This window comes from Armigeres subalbatus, chromosome 1 (assembly GCF_024139115.2).
Source record: "Armigeres subalbatus isolate Guangzhou_Male chromosome 1, GZ_Asu_2, whole genome shotgun sequence".
Classification (NCBI taxonomy): Eukaryota; Metazoa; Arthropoda; class Insecta; order Diptera; family Culicidae; genus Armigeres; species Armigeres subalbatus.
The window spans coordinates 225,877,659-225,884,604 of record NC_085139.1 but is presented as its reverse complement, the minus strand read 5'-3'; positions in this window follow the sequence as shown (position 1 = coordinate 225,884,604).

Sequence of the window (6,946 nt, the reverse complement as noted above, 5' to 3'; positions counted from 1 at the left end):
AAATTGCTTGAACAGCACTCGAAACGTCGAGCGGCCGTGGTGGGGCGGGAGTTGAATTTAAAAAACGCACTTTCTCTGTACAACTAAATTGCATTCATGCATAGTAAGGTAACCAACCTGCAACCTTCGCCGTTTGAGCTGGCAAGCTGGTTTCGGAGCACTGTTCGGAGAACACAAAGTCAGCGGCTATTCAAATGTGTGCAAAGTTAAACTTTTCCTCCGATTTCCTCCAGTGAGCTCCTACGAGTTTGAAGTTCTTCCAGCGATGTTGGTTTCGCTTGGGTATCCACGTGGTGACAAGCGAGCTCAAAGAGCATCGAAACACTGAAACAAAACCTCATCAAGCGGATAGGCGGGGAGCACGAGCGACGGTGGTACACCCATCGGTTCCTCCCGGTCGTTAAATCGCTGTCGTTGTTATAAAATGCCATGAAATATAAATTATATGTACAAACGCTCTGCAGACGCGAAAGCTAGCGCTGAGAACCGGAGAATGGTTGCTGCTGCTGCTCCAAAGCTGACTGATACAAAAATCAACAACAATGACAACAACAGTGCCGGCAAAGACATCCAGCGAGAGGGACGCAGGGAGGAAACAAAAGTCAAAAGTTCAGTTTTGCCACCCAACATTGCTTGCCCACAGTCCCACGGACTTGTTCCGATGCTGCTGGTTGGCGCGCCACCTTTACTGAAAACAATTGTACAGAAAAACTTGCACAGAGCCACGCCGCCGGCGCCGAGCAGATAGAATTAAACAGAAGAGATGGGACACTTCTGGAGCTTGCTGGCGCTGGTCTGGCTGCAGGTCTGCGAAGACTGACGGTGGTGGAAGCTGAATAAAAACGCGATGACTGTTCGCGGCAACTGAAGTTTTTTGTTGCGCGCATACCACCATCCAGCCAGCGTTGCGTTCTAGCGTCGTAGTCGTAGAGTCAACGAGGATTTTGAATTAAATTTCATTTCTTCATTTGACAAGTGCCCCAAGCAGTGCGAGTGTCGTCGTTTGGTTGGTGCTACTTGTTGCCATTACACCTTCGGCGATGGAGCGCTCTTGAGGACCAATTAGACTGGCTCAATCCGACGCGAATGCTAAACAGGTAGGTTAATTTCATGTTGACAACTTTCATTGGGCGTTTACACATCGGACATCGAAAAGAATGGTATAGATATGGTTTACTTCCATGGAAATATCGGAATGTTATTAGCTTATGAACACAATAAGGGGATTCATGTAAATAATTCTCTGTAATGTGAATTCCCAGAATAATATTCGTTTTGCTTATTAAAATATGTTAAAAGTCAACAAGGCATAGAGTAGGAGAAGTGGAACGGTTGTGGGTACCCTTTTGTCTTTGGTCTATAACTTTGGCGCTAGTTGACCTTACGGCAATATTCGTATACCAATGGAAAGCTAGACGAATAACCTCTATACAAAAAAAAAAATTATTTCGTCTATTTAGGATATTTTATTCACAAATTCGCAAATTTGACATTTTTGGGCATATAAATTTGTGTGAGCATATAAAAAAATCCTCATTAATCACCATACAATAACTAGAAATGCACAAAAATAATCATCAAATTCATTATTTCTATACATATATTGTGCATTTATCAAGGAGTTAACTAAGTCCCGTTTTATTGTTACATTGTCTTACCATTCGCTATACGATAAACGCAAAAAAAACCTTTTCTGTGTCTTTTTTCTTTTTGTTTTTACGTAACAGAACAAGAAATTGTTGGCTTTTTTCCTATACTCGACGCATATTGATTTCACAATCGGTGATCGAATTTCGCAAGCAGATAAAGACCTTTAAACATATTTTATTAAAATTATGTCCTACGGGTCTCCGAAAGGTCAAGGGAAGGGGGTTTTGATAAAAAAACATCAATAATGAGAAAAATTAAAAATAAACTACTCGGATTAAGGAATGTTTTGAAAGTCCTCAAAATTTTCCGGAAATTTTATTGTTGCCACCTCAAATTGTTATTTCTAGGGAAAAAAATCAAAAGGAGGGAAGTCTTTATTTATAATATGTATTTGTATCTTGATGAAAGTTGTGTAGTTCTGTAGAGAGAAAACATCTTACGAAAGATGTATCTTTCTGAAATTTAGACTTTTGCTGGTTTTCGTATTTGAGGTCAATTATCTCCATTTGAAACATTCCAGGTAAATGAATCACATCAGTAAAGGATGTTGTGGAACTGTCTCTCAAAAAAGTTCGACGGCATCTTTATGTTCAAGTCATGGAAATGTTTAGTGATATTTACTATAAAGCCCAAGCCACTCACCTATTCAGAATCAGGATTGGCATTGGTTTTGCTTTATTTTGTAAAAACAGTGTGGTTTCCTTTCGAAGAGAATAATTTCTATCAAGCAAGGTACCACGGGTTAGCCAACGGACTTTGCAATAACACAACAACCCACTTTGGTATTGGATTTTATTGACCCAACCAGGTCCAGAAGTGCCGACAAACCACCGACAGACCCACTCCACAGGTACAATTTTCTCAATCTAAATTGGTATGCCGTCGATTTCGACTTAGCTGGTAGTGCAGCCTGGGCACTGTTGTCCTTCTGACATCAGCTAGAGTGAGTGGTGCGACCAACGGGACCATCGTCCCTAACCCAAGGCGTTAAGCGACCCGTGCCGAGGGAATGCATGGCCAGGGGGTGAAATAATGAGCTAGGCCTTTAACGGAGCCTGGGGTACCTGGGCACCCTCCCACTGTCCCTACCGCGTCATGCTGGGCTCAGCGTGGTGGACCCTTTTCCGAGCACCACGTGGGACCAAAATGGAAACCAAGGCAATTCTTCAACTAGTGGTAGTAGTGTAGGCGACAAACCCTTCGCAAGAGGTGGGTTGTTCAGGTCTCCGCCTAGGAGACCAGAGGCAGTCGGCAGCTCAGGCGCAGCGCCAGCGTGGGTCACTTAACCATCTCCAAGGCTCCGCCGGTAGAGGTTATCGACGTCCCATGGCTTGTGAAAGCGTTGAACCGCAAACGCGATGGGCTTTCGGCCTTCGGGGTGGCGAGGAACAGCTGACGCCATCATCGACTTTGCGTCATCGAAGCATAATATCAGTAAGGAACTCAAGAGAGCTTGCTGAAACTCTGAAAGTCGATGTTGGACGCCAAGCTGAGAGGGCCCGTGAAATCTGTGGAGTCGAGGTTACCCAGACTGAGGCCCAAATTCGCGGATTTGGGCAAGTCAAATCGACCAGGGAATAGAGGGGATGACGCCTCCTGGACCCTGGTCAAAACAAGAGGAAACCGAGGACGTCAAGGCCGAAAAGAAGGCCCAGGTGGAAGAGTCAGGTAGGCGCTAATCGCTCCAGGGCGATGCCCTGTCATCACGGCGGACGAGGCTAAGTACTCGGACGTCTTGAAGGCGATGAGTGACGTCAAGCTCGGTGAATCCGCGCCGACGTACGTCGAATAAGACGTACCCGGATGGGCGAGTTGATCCTCGAGCTGAAGCGGGGCATCTCGCAAAAGGGCGCTGCCTACAAGAAATTGGCGGAGGAAGTCCTAGGCGAGACGGTCAAGGCGGTCACGACGGAGGTGAATCTAAGGGTTAAAGACCTGGACGAGATCACCGAAGTCGAAGAGCTCCTCGGCACTGCGGCGACAGTGGGGAGGGCGTCCACGCAGCCGTTCGGCTACGGAAAGGTCCGGCAGGGACACAGGTAGCATTGGTTCGGCTATCTGCAGGACGCCTCCAAGGTAGTCGTTAGGGAGCGTCAAGGGGGGTGGTCGGTGGTTCCTGTGAGCATATGCAACCCGAAGTTTGCTTCAAGCGCCTGGAACCAGCAAGCAATGGGACTGAAAGGCTGACAGAAGCAAGCTCTGTCGACGCTGCGGATTGAGGGACGAAAGGCAAATGCGCACGAACCCTCCAACTGTTCGATCTGTTCCAGCAAAGCTGCGAACAGCAAGCACCCCATGGGGGTTCGAAGTGCCGGCGTTTGCTGTTGCAAAATCACAGTGCAGGTAACGCAGCTAAACCTGAACCACGTGATAGCCCAGCAACTGCTGTGTCAGACAGTTGCTGAATGGGGACGGAATCGCCATCATAGCAGATCCTTACCGGGTACCCGCCAGGAACGGTAATGGGTCACCGATGGGTCTAAAATGGCGGCGATATGGACAACGGGGAAATACCCAGTCCAAGAGTTGGTGTCTTCGATACACGAGGGCTTCGTCATTGCCAAAATCAACAGGGTCCTCTTCTGCAGCTGTTATGCGCCTCCTCGATGGTCGATCGAGCAGTTCGGTCGAATGCTAGATTGTTTGACGGCTAACTTGATGGGGCGTAGGCCGGTGGGATAGCGGGGACTTCAACGCTTGGGCCGTGGAATGGGGAAGCGATCCACGAATCAACGGGGCAGATCCTGCTGGAATCACTGGCCATGTTGGATGTGGATCTGCTAATGTCGGTACCAAAAGTACCACAGCTGGAATGGGTCCGATCGATTATCGACGTTACGTTCTGGAGCCCTCAAACGAGTAGTTCGAACTGGAGGGTAGATGATGGCTACACTACAGCGACCACCTGGCGGTCACGGATCGATTATACGACCAGCATTCAGCGGAGAAGAAGGGCGGCCTAGCCCTCTATGGAAGACATCATACTTCAACGACGAGGTGTTTAACCTTTGTTCGCTCTGGGGTCAATGACCCCAGGCCACTTTGAGTGGTGCCATTTTTAGTTTTCAACCGATTCTCCTAATTTTGGTAGTTTGATAAAATTCGCGAGATCTGTCTCCTAGGTGCAGATTCACTAAAAATCTTGAAAATATGCGCTAAGTGTATGTTTTTACGTTGTCTGTGCTCTGGGTCAAATTGACCTCAAATTGAAATTGCTATCTTTCTTAATGTTTGACCAATTTCGAGTTTTGGGCTGTTTGAAAGATTTAATCATCTTTCAATCGTTACCAAAGATTGACTATAGGTGGGCATAGGGAGTGGTTTTCGTAAAAGGGTACAATAACGGTGATTTTTCATGCTTATTTTACTTATATCAGAATATCCTACCCATTTTGAACTGCACCTTTTCAAAAAGGTTATACAGGAAGGCGTTTGCTTTGACATGAGTCATTGATTAGTTTAGAACTTGGCTGCTAGGTGGTGGTATATTTGAATTCATTATTTTAGACTACTCAATTCCGATATATGAAATTTTCCTCATTGTAAATATTCTTATCGCACAAATTTGAGATTTGTAAAGATGACGTCTTTAAAAAGTTCGTCTGGTAGGAATAGGTCTGTCATGTGACGGAATAAATAATTAGGAAATTTACAATCAGGCGGCGCTAGTGTACTTGCAATATTCTTGGATGTTTGAAATATTGCTTTAGCTTGAGATCCTCATGCTCACACCCAAGTTGTATTCGGCAACATTGTTCAGCATGTGCAGGACTAAAAGCGGTGCTCATATAATGAGCACTTGTTCCAAGATGCGGCGCTAGTGAGCTGTTATATTTGAGATATTGTTTCATGTGAGATCTGATGTATTTTGGTTTGTGCATTTTGAAAACATGAATGTTGTGGTAGAGTTCATCAAAAGTTTTCTTTGTATTCAACCTGTTCCAGCGATGCTGCAAATAATAGAATGTTCACAGAATATGTTTTAGGTCATCCAAAAACCCGGAATTAAGGCCTTTGAGTCTACATTAACCAAAGATCAGCCAATTTTCCCTATTTGTAAAATTCCAATTATTACTTCCGTCACAAGAGAGTTCATTCCCACTAGAACTTTGATTAAGACGCCATTTTAAAAAACTTGTGCGATAGGAATATTTACACTGAGGAGAATTCTTTATATCGGAACATTGAGTAGTCTAAAAGAACTAAATATCACCACCTGGCGCCAAGTTCTAAACTTTAAACGCCTCATCCCAGCACACACCTTCCTGCATAACCTTTTTAAAAGGTGCACTAAAATGGTAGGATTTTCGGATAAATAATGTATTCATGAAAATCACCGTTTTTGTACCCTTGTTCACTAAAACCCTCCCCGCGATGTACCCGCCACCAATAGTCAATCTTTGGTAACGACCTGAAAGATGATTAAATTATCTTTCAACAGCCCTAAAATCCGAAATCGGCCAAACATTAAGAAAGTTAAGTATTTCAATTTAAATGACCCCAGAGCACAGACAACGTAAGTTTTTGAGCACAGACAGAAGGTTAAGGAGCTCCGCCGCGAGCACAATACTCGGTCTGAGCGGCGAGCAGCTGGTACAGCATTCGTGCATGCGATGCCACCAGTAGAAAAGTCCACCCTAGGAATGGGAGGCCAACGGCACTGGTGGACTCAAGAATTGGAACCGCCGCACCTGCCTATGGGCAAGGAGGGGATGCAGCGACACGCACAGAAGAGGAGGTTGAACGACGGGTGGCGTTCGTGGCTGCTAGAGCCGCCTGAAGACTGAGATTAGATCAAGCAAAAAGCCTGCTCTGAGGGCTTGGTCAAGTGCCAACGCGAACCATCGGGTGACGCCTATAGGGTCGTAATGGCCAGCGACGGGCGATGGCCCTCACAGAGCGGTCTCCAGAGATGCTGGAGAGGATCATCGGGGCTCTTCCCACGTCACGACCCAAGTCCCTGGCCCCTTTGAGCTGCCAGGGCCAGGGTATGACGAGGGAAGAGTAACTGTGGCGGAACTTGCGGGGATTGCACAGTCCCTTAGTGTAGGTAAGGCGCCAGGACGGATGGTATTCCGAACCAATACCAATATGCCTGCTTGATACGGCGGGGAAGGTGCTCGAGAAGATCATCCTCAGCAGGTTGTTGATACGCACGGAGGGTGCGTATGGGTCATCGAGTAACCAGTTTGGCTTCCGAAAGGGTAAGTCGACCGTAGACGCTATCTTGTCGGTTACAAATCCGCGGAGATAGCTATCCAGATAAGAGGAGGCCAGTTAACACAAAATCGTATAT